The sequence below is a fragment of the Schistocerca piceifrons genome, chromosome 2, assembly GCF_021461385.2.
Source record: "Schistocerca piceifrons isolate TAMUIC-IGC-003096 chromosome 2, iqSchPice1.1, whole genome shotgun sequence".
NCBI classification, from domain to species: Eukaryota; Metazoa; Arthropoda; class Insecta; order Orthoptera; family Acrididae; genus Schistocerca; species Schistocerca piceifrons.
Genome location: NC_060139.1, coordinates 1,002,721,724 through 1,002,741,934, shown reverse-complemented (window position 1 = coordinate 1,002,741,934; position 20,211 = coordinate 1,002,721,724).

Below are 20,211 nucleotides of genomic sequence, written 5' to 3'. Positions count from 1 at the left end.
ACTGTGCTGCGAAGTGTTACCGCAGTGGGGTCTGGAGCATATGACCGGCATATCTGCTGTTGCTGAATATGAGACTACGCCGAATGTGGCCATCAGGACAGTGCGGTGAAATGCTACCTTAATGGGGTAGGGAGCAGATGACCGGCATGTCTGCAGTTGCTCAATGTGAGGCTATGCTGAAAGTGGCCATCAGGACAGTGCGGCTAAATGTTACCTTAATATTGTTTGCAGCATATGACCGGCACGTCTGCAGTTGCTCAATGTGCGACTACGACGAACGTTGCCGTCAGAACAGTGTGGCGTAATGTTACCTTAATAGGGTTTTGGAGCAGACGACCAGCATGTCTGAGGTTGCTCAATGTGAGACTACGAAGAATGCGGCTGTCAGGACAGTGAGGCGCAATGTTACCATAATGGGGTTTGGAGCAGCCGACCGGCATGTCTGCAGTTTTCTCAATGTGAGACAACGACGAACATGTCCATCACGACACTTTTTTTTTTTTTTTTTTTTTTCACTTGCCGCCCTGATTTTACGACCCACCACCTAAGTGCTTAAGGTGGGTCTATTTTGACCACTTGGCCGCTACGACCGGTGTGCGGACACTGATGTAGTTGATGAAACTCACACCAGTTCCCGCATCCGGTCGCACCGTTGCCCGTGTCCCGCCACGTGGAGGCGGGTCTGTGCTTTTCTTTTTTTTTTTTTTTTTTTCTTTTTTTTTTCTTTACTTTGGCAGCTTTCCCAAAACCGATTTAACAAAAATTACAAAAATTAATTTTGAATTGGAAGAAGGAAATACAAGGAATAGTTTAGTCTGAAGAGGAGAAAAGACGATAGGAAAGGAAGAGATGATAGTCCCACCACCGTAGGGGACTGAGGATGAGCGCCTTGGGATTTATCTTCAAGCCTCTGATCCTCAGTCCCCTAACCTTAGCCTAGGAAGTTCTATTCTATTCTAGTTGTGGCGTTTGATATCTCTATTTATGTTCTATCTGGTTACTTGTATACAGGTTTAGAGTGCCGTGGTAGCTGATGGCAATTGCGACGGTGCGCCGACACTGTTTATGTCTAATTTTATACATTAATCTATTGTCAGTTTTAGTTCTACTTATGTAAGTCTATTGCATGTCAGTTGTTTTACATTGAGACTTAGTTTAGTTCTTCCACATTATGGTGTCTGTCTGGGTGCTGCATATAGGTCTATTGTCTGTGTGGTCTTCTGTTCCTGTACTCTTTGTGGCATTCGTCAGAAATTTTGTCTGTTAGTGCGTTCAGTATGTCCCAAAGTTCAGGTGTTCTGATCGCGTCGTATATGTGTTCCTCTGTCTGTAAGTGTTGTATCCCAGGTGTGTTCCTGTGCTGTCTGTATTTCCCGCAGAATAGGATTGTGTGTTCGGGGGTTCCCATACCTCCACATGTACACGTTGATGTGTCTCTAAGACTCACGCGATTTAAGTGCGTGGGATAAGGTCCGTGGCCAGTCAAGAAATGCACCATGCCGCGGCTAGGATCGGCATGTTTCATTCTTAATCTTTCCGTTATGTTCGGAAAAAATGTATAGACTCTCCGTCCCTTATCACTTGTGCCCCATTCCTGTTGCCATGTGTCGATTTTCCATTTTTTGAGGTCCCGCTTATTGTTCAGCGGGGAACCAGTCAATATGTTGACCTGGTCTAGTCTACCCATCTTTAACCAGTACAGAGCGGCCCGATATTTGATTGTGATATCTATCGGGAAGATTCCTAGCACGACACACAGTGCTTCAACTGATGTAGTGCCGAAGGCTCCCGATAGTCGCAGAAGGACGCTTCTCTGCCCTCGCCTAACCGCTGTTCTGTTTGTGACGAGGTTGAGTCTGTGCGCCCATGTACTGGCCGCAAAGCTTAGCACTGATTCGAAGAGTGCGCAGTGGTAAGTTCGTGTGACTGACAGAGGAAGTCTGTATTGTCCTGAATTAATCCTTGCCAGTTTATGTAGTAATTTTTCTGCCTTGTTTGTTGTTAATCTGATATGTTCATGGAAGTTCAGCTTCTCATCTATGTATACGCCCAAGTAGCGGGTTACCGTCATTCTCTTTATGTTGTTGTTCTGTATTTTAATAGATGGATTGCGTCTGAGTTGCCCTTTGAGCAGTGTGTATGTTGTTTTGTTGCCCGCTATCTTGAGTTTGTATGTGTTGCACCACTGTGTTATTGTCTGCAGTGTGCCACTCGCCTTCTCCTCTAGCTGGGCTCTTGTATTTGCTGAGATGACCACCAGTAGGTCATCTGCATAGGCGACAGCACCGTCTGTCCTCATATCCTCCTCCAGCAGTTGCAGGAGAGGTTCAAAAATTATGTCCCAGAAGATGGGTCCACAGATCGATCCCTGCGGACATCCCTTGGTAATTTTCCTTATTACCTTCCGGTTGCCCACGCGCCATTCCACTATTCTGTCTCTGCAGTAGTCTAAAAGACTGTTGTATAGGGCTGCGGGTACTTCCATCTGGCGTAACCTCAGAAACAGTGCTGGCCACCACAGGTTGTCAAATGCTCCTGCGATGTCTATCATGATTGCCAAGGAGTATGTTTTATCTGTGTTTTGTGTAATTTCTAAAGCTCTGTTTATTGCATCATCGATGCTTTTCCCTTTCCGAAATCCAAACTGGTGGGGATTCATTCCAAGTAGGGTTCTGTGAGCCTGCAAGCGGTCACACAGTAGCCTCTCTTGGATTTTTGCCATGGTGTTTATGAGGCATATTGGTCTGTAGGATTTCGGATCTGATTGGTCTCTGTCTGATGATTTTCGTATGATGACTGCATTTGAGGTTTTCCAGACTGTCGGTACACGGCCTAGCCTTAAGGCGTCGTTTAGTAGTTCTGTTAAGTATGGGGTGATCTGTGGTGCTAGCCTCTTAAGCACTTCTGCATGGATCCTGTCGGGTCCAGGTGCTTTTTTATTCTTTAGCTCTCTTATCGCTACCGCAACTTCTTCGTGCGCAAAGGGACAGGTGACGGCGTCGGTGTTATACTGTTCATGAAGTTCTTGTCTGAGTGTGATCTGTTCCTGTGTGTCTGAGTCTGTGGCATCTTCCGGGAGGAGTTGTTCAGCAGATATTGTGCTGTGTTTCTCCATCCCACTGTCATTGTGCCGTCTTCCTGCCGTAGCGTGCTTAATGCCAATGGGGTCTTTATTTTTTCTGTCAGGATCTTGTATTGTTCCCCCCAGATATTCTGTTGTGTGTGTGTGGTCAAGTAGCTCTCCCAGTGTTGTTTCCTGGTCTGAAATAATGTCTTTTTGAAGAGTTCTTTGGCTTCCCTATATGCAGCTAGTCTTAGTAGTTTGTCTCTTTGTATCCATGTCCTCTGGTATAGTTTTCGTTTCCTTGTCATGTCACGTTTGAGTCTGGTTAATTCGTCTGACCATGGTGTTTCCCGTTGTTTGCTGTGTGTGTGCGTAGGTATTGCTGTTTCTTGTGCTGTTTGGATGATTTGTGTCAGTTTGTGTGCTCTGTAGTCCACGCTTCCCTGTATGTTGTATATATTCTCATTTTGAACAATTTGTTGTAGTCTGTCCCAATTCGCTCTTTTAAAGTTGAAGTGTGTTGTATTGTGTGTGGTGCGATAATTGTTTGTTGTGAGACTTATTTCTATTATGTTGTGATCACTTGTGGTCAGAGAGTCGTGTATGGTCCATCTTTGCAGTCGTCCTAATGTTCTGTCATTCGCCAGAGTAATATCGATTTTGGTGGCAGATCCGCCTGGACCTCTGTATGTAGGTGTAGGTCCGTCTTCATTTATAATATGTAGTTGTGTCTCCTGTATGACGTCGTTGACTTTCCGTCCTCTGTCGTCCGTTCTGTCCGAGTGCCATAGTGTGGATTTAGCGTTGATATCTGCACATATAATTAGGTTCTTATTTCTAGAGTATTCAGCAATGTCTTGTATCATATGTAGGTATGGCTCTATGTCGCCACTGTACTGTGCGTATAGTGATGAGACCACCCATGTGTCTCGACCCTTAGTTATTTCTGCTGTGGCCAGGTGACTGTTACATAGCTGCGTAATCTTAGTGATATTTAAAGTTTTGTTGAGGACAACTATGGCAGCCTTGTAGATTCGTCTGTCTGAGATTGTGACAGCGTCCCAGGGTAGGTTAGTTAAGTTTCCCTGGGTTGTCACATAAGGTTCTTGCAGGCAAAGAATATCCGCCTGCAAGTCCAGAGCTACTCGCGGCAGTTCTGCACTAACGAGTGTGCTTCTATTAGCATTAAGTTGTATTATTTTCATGGGTGTTTCACATGAAGGTAGAATTTGTGTCCTGTTTGCGAGTAGTCAAAGTCAGTTCTGCCATATGCCCTCACTTGGTCCTTGTACACTTGGTGTGGGTTATATGTTTCCCCCCTCCGACTACACGCTAGTATGACTAATTTTTCTAGCTCTGCTGGGTCTGTAGGTATGTTTGCGGTCTTTAAAGTCATTCTGTCAGATTGTTCAGTGGTCGGGAAGCATACATAGCTGCCTAGTGGGTGAAGTAGTCTGGTTAGCAGTCTTTGTGCTGTGATGAAAGTATCCTTATATTCTAGCCTACTTAGTCTTAAGTTTAGTTCTACATTGTTGTAGTCAGCATGCCATGGTGTTTGGCCGACTTTTCTCTTCTGCTCTTTTTCTACATATGGGATGATTCCGCTATATTTATCTCGAAGTGCAGATGTCACCGGTGTGGTGTCTTGTTCCGTCTTCAATGGTGGTGAGGCTGATGAGCTGTTACCTGCGGCTCTTCTTCTTTCACCTTTACTTTTTCTTATGTTTACTCTACCTATTGCACTGTCGTCACCTTTCTTTTTGCTATCACTATCTGTACACTCATCGTCACTATCGTGATTACCCGTAAGTAGGTTTGTGTCAAGGACTACTACCTTTTTCTTATATGTCTCGTTACATCCGGTCATCTGTTGTGTTTCATTATGTTGTTGAGGTGTTATGCGTTGTTGTGTATGATCTGCAGGGTTAATTATCCCTCCAGATACAAAATTCACTGGTTTTATATGTCCTATACATCTTTTTGTATTATACCTTTTTGGTGTGTTGTCATTTATTCTTTCTTCGCTGCTAGCTTTGGCATAGTCAGGTGTTGCGTGAGATTTCTGTGTATTGTCCATTTGTTCGTTTTCCGTGTGTTTGTTTAGGTTTACAGACTTGTCTGTGTTCGTGTTTGTTTGTGTGCTATTGTTTTGTATTCGATCGGTGTTGCTGTGTGCATTGTATAGCACTTCAAATTCCAGCTCGTCAATTCTTGCCTGCAGTGATTGCTGGTAGCTGACCCAGTATTGCATCTGTTTTTTAAGTTGTTTGGCTATGTTATAATGTATAGCTCCATTAAGTACCATGTCATGTAATGCGTGCATGCCTTGAAGAGATGGGATATCGTCTGTGTGTGTGGGGTGAGTGGGAAGCAGTCCCATCTGCCTGCGCCAGCTTATAGCTCTTTGGTGGTTTCGATTAATGGTCGATGGTGATTTATAGTTCGTTTTTTGCATTCTTGATTGGGGCAGTGTTGGGCTGCTTTCATTCTCCATAATCGAAGCTCTGTAGCAGTCGATCTTGGAGGAATTTATGTGTTTGACAATCAAGACCTCTTCGTCTGGCACACAATTTGCCTCGGATTCTGCAGGGGATGCAGATGTCTTGTTCTGCTAGTTTGCACTGATTTCTTATGTGGCCCTTCCCTTTGCAATTGCAGCACGTGATTTCGGTGTCTTTACACTGCTTTGTGGTGTGTCCAATATCACAGCACTTGTAGCAGGTGGGGACTTGGGCGAAATTTTTGACAGTTAGAGACTGGAAATCTATATAGACTCTATCCCGTTTTGTCAAAATTTTGTGCAGATTCGGCGTGACTTCAATAACTTGATGATTGTATCCCCGCCCTCTTGGTCCTGTTCGGAATTTGATTTTTGTCTCTTTCAGGAAAGCCTCTTTCTCAACTTCCTCACTAAAGTTCAGTTCATAGAGGCTTTCAAGAAAGTCTTTGTCGCTGATTGTGTCTGGCACGTGGTGTATGATCACTAGCGGTCGTCTCTTCCGTGGTGGCTCGCACTTGATTGTGTTAATGTTCTTTGCTGACTCGAGCAGTTTTTTACAGTCGTCCTGTGTTGCAGTCTCAACCATGACAGCTGTTGCTGTAGTTTTGACTGCCTTAATTTTTATCTTGTCCTTTTTTGGGTCAAGTTTCTGTGTAAGGGTTTGTCGCACAGTTTTTGGGTCCTTATTTTCTGTCGAGGTGATGAAGAGTGTTGTCGCTTGTTTTGCTTTGGCGTGTTCTATTTTTAGTGTTTCTTTGGATTTCGGTTGGGATTTGGTGATACTGGCGAATGTTGGTATTGCTGGGAGTATTGTCTCTGGTTTAATTGTTTTTGCCTCATCCAGTTCTTTCTGTAGTTCTTGGTTGTCTCTTTTTAGTGTAAAATTTTCTAGCCTGAACTCCTCTAATTGGACGGACAGCTTGTTATTCTCGTCTTTGAGAATATCAATCTGGCCCTCCAGTCTCGCATGTATGAGCGAGTCTGTTGCTTCAAGGTCATGTCTGGCTGCTGCAATTGTTTGTATTTCTACTTGTTGTCTTAGTCTTGCGTTTTCTTTTTCTAGGGCCTGAATTTGTCCCTCTAACCTAGCTTGTGTCACTGCGTTGCCGATTAGCTTATTTCTAAATGCTGACAGTATGGTCAGTGACACTTTTTTTGCTTTTAGTTCTGTTTGTATTTCAGCAATGAAGGTGTCGACAGTGTGGCGAAATATTATCTTAATAGGGTTTGGAGCAAACGACCGGCATGTCTGCAAATGCTCAATGTGAGACTACGATGTACATGGCCATCAGGACAGTGCTGCGAAATCTTACCTTAATATGGTTGGTGATGTGTTGGTGAATGTGCCAACACCTTGTACATATAGGAGGTCGAAGTGCACGCTATCTAACGCAGACGGGCGTGAATTCTGGAACAGGATAAGTAGTGAATTCTAATAAGAAAAGTATGCATCTCCTCGAATACTTATCTTTTATTTCTTGTTGTATACATCGTTCTTCTTGTTGAGACATTTCATACGATAACTATCAAACTATGTAAGGCTAATGGCGCCTTGCTAGGTCATAGCCATGGACTTAGCTGAAGGCTATTCTAACTGTCTCTCGGCAAATGAGAGGAAGGCTTCGTCAGTGTAGTCGCTAGCAAAGTCGTCGTACAACTGGGGCGAGTGCTATCCCATATCTCGAGACCTGCCTTGTGGTGGCGCTCGGTCTGCGATCACACAGTGGCGACACGCGGGTCCGACATGTACCAAATGGACCGCGGCCGATTTAAGCTACCACCTAGCAAGTGTGGTGTCTGGCGGTGACACCACAGTAGCCATTAGGACAGTGATGCGAAATTTTATCTAACAGGGTTTGGAGCAGATGCCCGGCATGTCTGCAGTTGCTCAATGTGAGACAACGACAAACGTAAACGTCAGGACAGTACGGTGAAATGTTACCTTAACAGGGTCTGGAGCAGAAGACTGACATGTCTGCGGTTACTCAATGTGAGACTACGAAAAACGTGGCCATTAGGACAGTGCGGCGAAATGTTACCTTAATAGGGTATCGAGCACACGAAGGGCTGTCTGCGGTTGCTCAATGTGAGACTCAATGAACGTGGCCATTAGGACAGTGCGGCGAAATGCTACCTTCATAGGGTTTGGAGCAGACGACCAGCATGTCTGCAGTTGCTAAATGTGACACTATGAGGAACGTTGCCGTCAATAAAGTGAGGCGCAATCTTACCTTAATAGGGTTTGGAGCAGACGGCGGCATGACTGCGGTTGCTGAATGTGAGACTACGAGGAACGCAGCAGTCAGCGCAGACGACAAGCATGTTTCCGGTTGCTCAATGTGAGACAACGAAGAACGTTGCCGTCAGGACACTGCGGCGAAATGTTACCCTTAATGGGGTTTGGAGCATACGACCGGCATGTCTGCTGTTGCTCAGTGTGAGACTACGACGCACGTGGCCATTAGGACAGTGCGGCGAAATGTTACCATAATAAGGTTTGCAGCAGACGACCGGCATGTCTGCGGTTGCCCAATGTGAGACTATGACGAATGTGGCCGTCAGGACAGTGCGGTGAAATGTTATCTTAATGGGGTGGGGAGCAGACGACCGGCATGTCTGCGGTTGCTTTATGTGAGACTGCGCTGAACGTGGCAGTCAGGACAGTGCGGCGAAATGTTACATTAATAGGGTTAGGAGCAGACGACCGGCATGTCTGCAGTTGCTCAATGTGAGACTACGACGAACGTGGCCGTCAGGATAGTGTGGAGAAATGTTACCTTAATAGGGTTTGGAGCAGACGACCGGCATGTCTGCGGTTGCTCAATGTGAGACTACGACGAATGCGGCCGTCAGGACAGTGCGGCGAAATGTTACTGTTATGGGGTTTGGGGCATACGACCGGCATGTCTGCGGTAGCTCAATGTGAGACTACGACGAATGTGGCCGTCAGGACAGTGCGGTGAAATGTTACCCTAATGGGGAAAGGGAGCAGACGACCGGCATGTCTGCGGTAGCTCAATGTGAGACTACGACGAATGTGGCCGTCAGGACAGTGCGGTGAAATGTTACCCTAATGGGTAAAGGGAGCAGACGACCGGCATGTCTGCGGTTGCTCAATGTGAGACTACGACGAACGTGGCCATTAGGACAGTGCGGCGAAATGTTACCTTAATAGGGTTTCGAGCAGACGACCGGCAGTCTGCGGTTGCTCAATGTGAGACTACGGCGAACGCGGCCGGCAACACAGTGTGGTGAAATGTTGCCCTAATTATAGTTTGACAGCAGACGTCCGGGCTTGGTGCAGTTGTTAACGCCGTGGCATCGCCTGCAGCGCCTATACTGAGCTCGTGACCATGTCTCTTGCGTTCTTCACGACTGGGAAACCATTAAAAGGTCAGACGAGTCCCTATTTCAGTTGGCAACAGCAGATGGCAGTGTCCGTGCGAGGTGCAGTAATCACGAACCTATGAAGCCATTTGCAACAAACTGTTGAAGGTGGCGATGGCTTCAGAATGGTTTCAGCTGTGTTGACGTGGAATGGAATTGGTGCTGTGTTTCAGATGAACCGATCGCTGACCGGAAATGGTTATGTGCAGCTACGTGAAGACCAACTGCAGCGATTCATGGACGTGTTCTTACCAAACAACGATGGCATTTTTCCAGATGATAATGTGCCATGTCAGGACACTCTGGATAGCTCCAGCGAATGATTTGGCCACCCATGTAACCCGACATGTAACCCACTGAATATTTGTTGGACATAACCGTGATGTCGGTTTTGCACAAAATGTTGTGCTGGCAACACTCTCTCAATGGTGGACGGCCATGGAAGTACTACAGTTCAATATTTGGGAAGGAGACCTCTAACGACCCTTATTCTTCACCAAAATTTTCACTCATTGTCAGCATACTCATTATACATTACGCTATTAACTGACTGTATCTGAATATAACTTCGTTAAATCTGCTGCAGGCATACATGTCATTAGACTGAAAAGAACCAGAAGTTACGTTTGGTCAAGGTACTTTATTGGCCGATCTGTGTGGTGGACGGGTTCCAGTGAAAACCATTTGTCATACTACAGAGTACAGCTATGAAACAGAAAGATATATGTTTCAAAACAAATTATCAAAGAGAGAAAGTATTTTCTAGATCAATCAACAGTAACTACTTTGCCATAGCAGCTGCTTTGGCTTCCCGTAGTTGCTATTACGCTATTAACTGACTGTATCTGAATATAACTTCGTAAAATCTGCTGCAGGCATACATGTCATTAGACTGAAAAGAACCAGAAGTTACGTTTGGTCAAGGTACTTTACTGGCCGATCTGTGTGGTGGACGGGTTCCAGTGAAAACCATTTGTCATACTACAGTGTACAGCTATGAAACAGAAAGATATATGTTTCAAAACAAATTATCAAAGAGAGAAAGTATTTTCTAGAACAATCAACAGTAACTACTTTGCCAAAGCAGCTGCTTTAGCTTCCCGTAGTTGCTATAGAAATCAGCGAAGCATGCTTTCTACGGGTCGATCTCATTAGAGAGAAAAAGTTTTAAGTAGGTCTCGAAGGTTGCAGGCCAGTCTGTACCATAAATAACTCCACGAAAGAAATTTTTACACGAGAGGAGATATTGCAGATAGCTTCGTCTAGGGTTAGAAGGGCTTGACCTGCAGTAACTATAATGGACTTGCCATACAGTTTGATATTCCGTCAAGTTATTAGTCTGTGTGGCAGTTCACATTATATGCGGCTTCCTAGTTGCGGTGGCAGTGATGGTGCTTACGGCATCCGATTGACGAAGCGCGCCTAACAGGTACCTCAGCATCAGGCAACATTGTCTTGAATATTGTACGTACAAGATGTAAGTGTCGAAATAAAATGAAAAGATGCAGCTGTAAAGAAACTGATGAGTCGCTCACAGAGAGAACTGTGATCAAAATTTACAAAAGTTTATTGACCAAGGGATATGAAAACTTGACAGTACTGTGATACCAGAGTGTCACAAAGTAATGCAATTAAGATCTTCGTTGACAAATACACTTGTAAAGAAAACATTCTAAATCCTATGAAGCTGTTCCGAATAATACCAGCAAAGAAATGGAACAGCGGCATCGGTCCCTGCAACAGTGCGTCCTGAGCCGTCTAGACCAGTAGCACCCGCCCGGAGACTACGAGGGGCTGTCGAAGCCAGAAGAACTGCAGCTGTGGCTCCGTCCTTAATAACTGCCGTCCGCGGAGTACTAACGGCACTATTTTCTGGTCACCTGTGTGGTGGACGCGAATAGGTCGACGGATGCCATATTCCTTGACTTCCGGAAAGCGTTTGACTCGGTGCCCCGCTGTAGACTCCTAACTAAGGTACGAGCATATGGGATTGTTTCCCAAGTATGTGAGTGGCTAGAGGACTTCTTAAGTAATAGAACCCAGTACGTTGTCCTCGATGGTGAGTATTCATCGGAGGTGGGGGTATCATGTGGAGTGCCCCAGGGAAGTGTGGTAGGTCCGCTGTTGTTTTCTATCTACATAAGTGAGCTTTTGGATAGGGTGGATAGCAATGTGCGGCTGTTTGCTGATGATGCTGTGGTGTACGGCAAGGTGTCGTCGTTGAGTGACTGTAGGAGGATACAAGATGACTTGGACAGGATTTGTGACTGATGTAAAGAATGGTAGCTAACTCTAAATAAAGATAAATGTAAGTTAATGCAGATGAATAGGAAAAAGAATCCTGTAATGTTTGGGTACTCTATTAGTAGTGTAGCGCTTGACACAGTCACGTCGATTAAATAATTGGGCGTAAGATTGCAGAGCGATATGAAGTGGGACAAGCATGTAATGGCAGTTGTGGGGAAGGCGGATAGTCGGCTTCGGATCATTGGTAGCATTTTGGTAAGATGTGGTTCATCTGTAAAGGAGACCGCTTGTAAAACACTAGTACGACCTATTCTTGAGTATTGCTCGAGCGTTTGGGATCCCTATGAGGTCGGATTGAGGAAGGACATAGAAGCAATTCAGAGGCGGGCTGCTGGATTTGTTACTGGTAGGATTGATCATCACTTGGGTATTACGGAAATGCTTCAGGAACTCGGGTGTGAGTCTCTAGAGGAAAGGAGGCGTTCTTTTCGTGAATCGCTACTGAGGAAATTTATAGAACCAGCATTTGAGGCTGACTGCAGTACAATTTTACTGCCGCCAATTTACATTTCGCGGAAAGACCACAAAGATAAGGTAAGAGAGATTAGGGCTCGTACAGAGGCATATAGGCAATCATTTTTCTCTCGTTCTGTTTGGGAGCGGAACAGGGAGAGAAGATGCTAGTTGGGGTACGAGGTACCCTCCGCTACGCACCGTATGGCGGATTGCGGAGTATGGACGTAGATGTAGATGTAGAATAGGTCACTTGGAAGTGGTGGCCTATGCTAGCGCTGTACCGGCGCCTGCGAAAGGGCTAATTCACGACGCTGAGGCGCGCAGGGGCTATTTATGCTGCACACCTGCACGTGATGCTTTTGGAAGTATAGCAGAAACTTTCATTCGATTAAACAATGAGTATATTACTTTCAGAGGCTGTGTTTCCTTTTTCTTCCTTTTCTTATTTGACGTATGTATTTCATTTACTATGTATATTTTTGGATTATCTATTACAAATTTGTAGTAGTCAGTATCGAATGTAATTTTAGCAACGAAGAAGGACGATAGTTGCGGAATGTTATCGTCACCAATCTGGTGCAGGTGCGATCTACGTATTCATTTCCATATTGAAACATGTGTGCACTTGATTTACATGCAATTTAAGCTATAAATACAGATGCAAAAATTATTGTATGCGAAGTTCATTGGCTCGTGTTGTGTACTAGACTACTGTATCCTGTTGCTCAGCAGAGATTGAGAATGTAGCACTGAGCTGTTACATTACAAGCGGAGACTCCTTTCATCACACACTTGAAAATTTATCGTTTCTGATTTTATATCTCTACCACGACGATGTGAGACGTACTAGATCTTTACTATATTCTCTCAGCTCCTCAATAAAATCTACCTGTCCTTGGGGCTATGTGACGTCGAAAACAGAGCTGCACGGCGGCGCTGTCGTGTCGGAGCTGTGCCACATCTCGCTGTGAGGGACCGCGGAGAGGCTGCGTGACAGCAGCGAAACTGCGTGACGAGCGCGTGAACGGCCGGGGGTGCGTCGCGGGACGTGAGGCGACGCCAGATCAGGCCGCCGCCTGAATACTGGATGAGACGCGCCGAGCAGTCCGGGGGGCGGCGCCGCGCTACACGCAAGTGCCCGGCACCGCCCGACCAGCCCCGCGGGTCGCTCTCCAGTCCCTCGCATTTCCTAACGTATGCCTACCAGAGTCCACAACAAACTTACATCCACAAATCATTACTGCCATTTCCTCACACGACGTCCTGCGAAGGGTAAGAGTCACTCTGCATAATTCCATACGTCCGGAAGCCTTTGACACTGCGCCGCACTGTGGACTGTTAAAGAATGCCTGTGCATGTGGAACAGGTACTGAGAGATAGATTTATCGTCAGGAATACCACAGGGAACTGCGACAGCACCGCTATTTGAGCTGTGGCATGCGATTAATCTATCCACGCTTGTGACGATCGAGTGATCTTTTCTGTTGGTCGATAGGTGTGCATCTTCGGTGGTTGTCACCAGGGTGTAGGCAGATGCGTGGATGTAGAGGCGCCCATGCGAGGGTAGATTTCTCTCTCGACAGTGCTCTTAGAAGGGTACCAAGTCGAAGTGTTTTCTACTAGCAGTGTGGTGAGGGGTTTACCGGCAAGAACGCTCAGCTGTGTTTCGGGGAGGGTAGCGTCTGTGATTCATAATCAAAACGTCTTCGGTCCCGGGTTCGATCCCCGCCACTGCCTAAATTTTGATGAATAATCGGCATTGGCGGCCGAAGACTTCCGGCATAAGAAGTCAGCCTCATTCTGCCAACGGCCTTGTCAAAGAGGCCGGAGGAGTGGATTGAGGTTCAGGGCACTCTCTTGTCCTAGGGGTGGGAAATTGCCCCTAATGGCGGAAGAATCAGCAATGATCAACGACATGAGGATGCAGAAGGCAATGGAAACCACTGCATTAAAGACACGTAACGTGTATCTACAGGACATGTGACCTGTAATTGAAGAAGTGTAATGATGTTCTCTCCATTGGCAAAAGATTCCGGAATAGTCCCTCATTCGGATCTCCGGGAGGGGACTGCAAAGGGGGAGGTCACCATGAGAAAACGATTGAATAATCAACGAAAGGACAACGTTCTACGTGTCGGGGCGTGGAATGTCAGAAGCTTGAACGTGGTAGGGAAACTAGAAAATCTGAAAAGGGAAATGCAAAGGCTCAACCTAGATGTAGCAGGGGTCAGTGAAGTGAAGTGGGAGGAAGACAAGGATTTCTGGTCAGATGAGTATCGGGTAATATCAACAGCAGCAGAAAATGGTAAAACAGGTGTAGGATTCGTTATGAATAGGAATGTATGGCAGAGGGTGTGTTACTGTGAACAGTTCAGTGACCGGGTTGTTCTAATCAGAATCGACAGCAGACCAACACCGACAATGATAGTTCAGGTATACATGCCGACTTCGCAAGCTGAAGATGAGCAGATAGAGAAAGTGTATGGGGATATTGAAAGGCTAATGCAGTATGTAAAGGGGGACGAAAATCTAATAGTCATGGGCGACTGGAATGCAGTCGTAGGGGAAGGAGTAGAAGAAAAGGTTACAGGTGAATTTGGGCTTGGGACAAGGAATGATAGAGGAGAAAGACTAATTGAGTTCTGTAACAAGTTTCAGCTAGTAATAGCGAATACCCTGTTCAAGAATCACAAGAGGAGGAGGTAAACTTGGAAAAGGCCGGGAGATACTGGAAGATTTCAATTACATTATATCATGGTCAGACAGAGACTCCGAAATCAGATACTGGATTGTAAGGCGTACCCAGGAGCAGATATAGACTCAGATCACAATACACTAGTGATGAAGAGTAGGCTGAAGTTCATGACATTAGTCAGGAAGAATCAATACGCAAAGAAGGGGAAACGGAAGTACTAAGTAATGACGAGATACGTTTGAAGTTCTCTAACGCTATAGATACAGCAATAAGGAATAGCACAGTAGCAGTACAGTTGAAGAGGAATGGACATCTCTAAAAAGGGCCATTACAGAAGTTGGGAAGGAAAACATAGGTACAAAGAAGGTAGCTGGGAAGAAACCATGGGTAACAGAAGAAATACTTCAGTTGATTGATGAAAGGAGGAAGTACAAACATGTTCCGGGAAAATCAGGAATACAGAAATACAAGTCGCTGAGGAATGAAATAAATAGGAATTGCAGGGAAGCTAAGACGAAATGGCTGCAGGAAAAATGTGAAGACATCGAAAAAGATATGACTGTCGGAAGGACAGACTCAGCATACAGGAAAAGTCAAAACAACCTTTGGTGACATTAAAAGCAACGGTGGTGACATTAAGAGTGCAACGGGAATTCCACTTTTAAATGCAGAGCAGAGAGCAGATAGGTGGAAAGAATACATTGAAAGCCTCTATGAGGGTGAAGATTTGTCTGATGTGATAGAAGAAGAAACAAGAAGAGATAGGGGATCCAGTATTAGAATCGGAATTAAAAGAGCTTTGGAGGGCTTACGGTCAAATAAGGCAGAAGGGATAGATAACATTCCATCAGAATTTCTAAAATCATTGGGGGAAGGGGCAACAAAACGACTATTCACGTTGGTGTGTAGAATATATGAGTCTGGCGACATACCTTCTGACTTTCGGAAAAGCATCATCCACACAATTCCGAAGACGGAAAGAGCTGACAAGTGTGAAAATTATCGCACAATCAGCTTAACAGCTCATGCATCGAAGCTGCTTACAAGAATAATATACAGAAGAATGGAAAACAAAAATGAAGAATCCACTAGGTGATGATCAGTTTGGCTTTAGGAAAAGTAAAGGGACGAGAGAGGCAATTCTGACGTTACGGCTAATAATGGAAGCAAGGGTAAAGAAAAATCAAGACACTTTCATAGGATTTGTCGACCTGGAAAAAGCATTCGACAATATAAAATGGTGCAAGCTGTTCGAGATTCTGAAAAAAGTAGGGGTAAGCTATAGGGAGAGACGGGTCATATTCAATATGTACAACAACCAAGAGGGAATAATAAGAGCGGACGATCAAGGGCGAAGTGCTCGTATTAAGAAGGGTGTAAGACAAGGCTGTAGCCTTTCGCCCCTACTCTTCAATCTGTACATCGAGGAAGCAATGACGGAAATAAAAGAAAGGTTCAGGAGTGGAATTAAAATACAAGGTGAAAGGATATTCGCTGTTGACATTGCTATCCTGAGTGAAAGTAAAGAAGAATTAACTGATCTGCTGAACGGAATGAACAGTCTAATAAGTACACAGTATGGTTTGAGAGTAAATCGGAGAAAGACGAAAGTAATGAGAAGTAGTAGAAATGAGAACAGCGAGAAACTTAACATCGGGATTGATGGTCACGAAGTCAATGAAGTTAAGGAATTCTACTACCTAGGCAGTAAAATAACCAGTGACGGACGGAGCAAGGAGGACATCAAAAGCAGAATCGCTATGGCAAAAAAGAGAAGTCTACTAATATCAAATACTGGGCCTAATTTGAGGAAGAAATTTCTGAGGATGTACGTCTGGAGTACAGCATTGTATGGTAGTGAAACATGGACTGTGGGGAAACCGGAACAGAAGAGAATCGAAGCATTTGAGATGTGGTGCTATAGACGAATGTTGAAAATTAGGTGGACTGATAAGGTAAGGAATGAGGAGGCTCTACGCAGAATCGGAGAGGAAAGGAATATGTGGAAAAAACTGATAAGGAGAAGGGACAGGATGGTAGGACATCTGCTAAGACATGAGGAAATGACTTCCATGGTACTAGAGGGAGCTGTAGAGGGCAAAAACTGTAGAGGAAGACAGAGATTGGAATACTTCAAGCAAATAATTGAGGACGTATCCAGAATGAGATTTTCACTCTGCAGCGGAGTGTGCGCTGATATGAAACTTCCTGGCAGATTAAAACTGTGTGCCCGACCGAGACTCGAACTCAGGACCTTTGCCTTTCGCGGGCAAGTGCTCTACCAACTGAGCTACCGAAGCACGACTCACGGCCGGTACTCACAGCTTTACTTCTGCCAGTACCTCGTCTCCTACCTTCCAAACTTTACAGAAGCTCTCCTGCGAACCTTGCAGAACTAGCACTCCTGAAAGAAAGGATATTGCGGAGACATGGCTTAGCCACAGCCTGGGGGATGTTTCCAGAATGAGATTTTCACTCTGCAGCGGAGTGTGCGCTGATATGAAACTTCCTGGCAGATTAAAACTGTGTGCCCGACTGAGACTCGAACTCAGGACCTTTGCCTTTCGCGGGCAAGTGCTGTACCAACTGAGCTACCGAAGCACGACTCACGCCCGGTACTCACAGCTTCACTTCTGCCAGTACCTCGTCTCCTACCTTCCAAACTTTACAATTGAGGACGTAGGTTGCAAGTGCTACTCTGAGATGAAGATGTTAGCACAGGAAAGGCGGGCCGCATCAAACCAGTCAGTAGACTGATGAAAAAAAAAAGTGCAGCATAGTAGGAACTGTCAAAGCCAAACGAATGCAGTGGGCCGGCCATGTGGCCCGGATGGAGGATCACAGATGGCCTCGGAAGCTCCTGGATTTCACACCTATAGGAAAGAGACTGCCAGGGTGACCCAAGAAGCGTTGGAGGGATGGACTCTATGAAGATTTAAACCAAAATAGATGTGAACGGATGGCGGATAGCAGCAATGGACAGAATACAGTGGAGGAGGAAACTTGTAGATTCGTGCGGTGCACTGGGCCTGATCACGTAGTAGTAGTAGTGCAGCTCCGAGTGCAGTCGATAGCCGTCAGTAATCAATAGGACCCAGTCTCCCGTCTAGAGGCTTGAGTTTCCAGAGAAGGTGCCCTAGCCGGCGGACGGAGTTTCCACTCCAAGGGGCATGCCACTGGAGGAGCCCTTGCGAGAACGGCACTGTAGCTGGGTAGTCTCTTCAAACGTGCTCTCTACTGTGTCGTCCGACAATAGACAGGCAGGGCAAAAGCACCATAGGCGCCAAGATGCGACCTGGAGCCAGTGCCATTGACACTTGCCAGTTGCGCGTGTTCCACCAGCCCCATGGGTGCCGAGCACAATCCGCCACTGACCGGACGACCACGGACAGAAGCCTACTCTGACGATAGAAGAGCAGCTCTCGCCCACTTGGTTATAGATCTCGTCCAGGGCTGACTGAGACAGGGAACGTCGTTTAGTGAACCCTTAGGAGTGAATAGACAGTTTTTGTAAACTAGATTTATTTTGTACGGTGAAGTTTACCCACGATTATTAGCACTTAGCCATTGAGGGCCTTTGTTTTGTGTGATACTACAAGCAGTGTTGCAGCCTTTCTTATTCAACTAGTCACAAAGTAAGCCCTTTCAACCCATTTGTGTGACTTTAACACTAATCTGTTGAAGTGTTGTGAAACCTTCGTCCTCCCGTCCTGTTACCTGACTCTGGGGCACATCTGTGTTATAACGGCAGGGAGAACGGGTCTTACCGGTGTACTGCACCAAAAGCCGTTTCACGAACTCACAAATTCGGTCTACCGTAACAATAGTAGTCGCAACTCGGCCTCCACTGTAGCAGTGGCGAGGCCTTTACAAAACTGGCGCCGATAGTTTACAAAACACTCGGTCATGCTGTGGTCCCTACTGCCATATTCGACCAGCTTACATCGGGCGGACTGCGTATATGTCAGATTGGTGGGCATCTGCCTTTACGAAGTTCTTTCAAGAAGTCATCCGCTTCGTTATAGGAGCCCAGCAGTGTATATCATCCTGGATACCACTCTGTTGCATGGTGATCTGTTAAGAGTTCACTGAGAGCGTATTGTAACTTGAACTACATTTACAATAATGTGACGTCACATAATAAGTGTTCTGATGCCTTGCACGTAGGGAAGTGTTACCAATTACCAACGATTTCTGTGTAATTCTGACCCGAGTGTAAATTTCCTGAGTCGTTAAAAATTATTAAAGTTGAAGCCCATTCAGCTGTGGCCGTAATAAAACAATTAAAAACTGTCTTCATGTTTTAAGTACTATATGTTGTTGAAGATAGGGTAGGCTATTTATTTTGTGTGTGTGTATGTGAACGGTGTTCGTGATTACATATATTTGGCGTGCTACATGTAGTTTATTTACATTTTCTAAAGGCCTTGAAAGTGTAGGCGATTACGTGAATGCCCTGCCGTACTCTACATAGTAAGGAAAGGTGTTTTATTGTGGCTCCATTGCAAATGGGGTCTTCAGTTTGTACAGAAAAACTTGCATAGACGTAGGTTCTCGAAAAATACTGTTGTAAAACTTTATTTTTTTAAAAATAATATGTTTCAAACATTGAAGGTTTACTGTCTTATAGTTCACGCAGAGTCATTGAGTATTACGAGTTTTAATCGACTGAAGAATTATTTCAAATAGCTTAAAATTCTTAACCCAATGGTGTATAAATTTCACTGCAGTGGACAACTTATAATGGTCAATCATCTAGCGTTTTCAATCAGTCATGAGGCCGCAGATGCATGCAGGACACAAGCAATAGGGAGCGCTCACTGCAGTGAACTGTGTGCATTTGCAGCCTTAGGAGTGACTGAAAACGCCAAAGAGGCGACCATTAACAGCCATCAACTGTAGTGGACAGTATCCGTCACAGGGTTAGCAACGAGCTTAAAAACTGCAATTGTTTGGAGTTGTCTTTAATTAAGTTCATTCCGATCAAAATTACTATTTCATATCGCCCATTGTGGGCGTGCTGTAACAGAAGAGTTTGAAGCTATTTCCAAATATTGGATTCTTTATATTTTTTAAAAATTTTACGGCTTGATTAAAGCCCGGACCTTACCATTCCACGATCTAGCTCCCTACCATTTCGCTGTTGTTCTCTCACACACATAAACGATGTGACGCATAAGGTGAGATTGAGTCTGCGGTTCTTTGCTGATGACATCCTACTACGGGGCAAAATGTCGATGGGTGAGTAGCCGGATACAGGAAGACGTGCATTTCCATTTGGTGGCGAATAATTGCAGCTTGCTCTGTCTGTGGAGAAACGTAAGTCGATGCAGGTGATTATGTTGTCTTGTGTTCTGTTAAAGTGTACACATTAGCAAGGAGGTTTTCTAGACGTTAACACGAGTAAAAGTGCAGGCTGGTTGTAGCATGATTTTCGCTTCTTGAGAATGCCCCCATCAGAAAAGAATAGTCGTAGGAGAAAAACTTTCTGAAAACATTTGTAAGGACATTCAGAAGTGAACCACTCAATGAAACACGTTTTAGTTTAAATGCCTAGCGTGTTTACGTTTTAGTTTACAATTTGACGACCACCTACGTCCACGACAGCCTGGAACCGCACTAGTGATACCACTTCACAGTTGTTCATTGTACTCATCGAACGCTGTAACATGGAATGTTCACCTGTCTTGACACTCCTCGTGCATTGCTTGAGGATCGCTCACTGCGTGTACCATTCTCAGCCATGGCCACAGTAACGTCTTCAACAATTTGTGACACGATTTTCCGTCCGCCCCTTCTAGG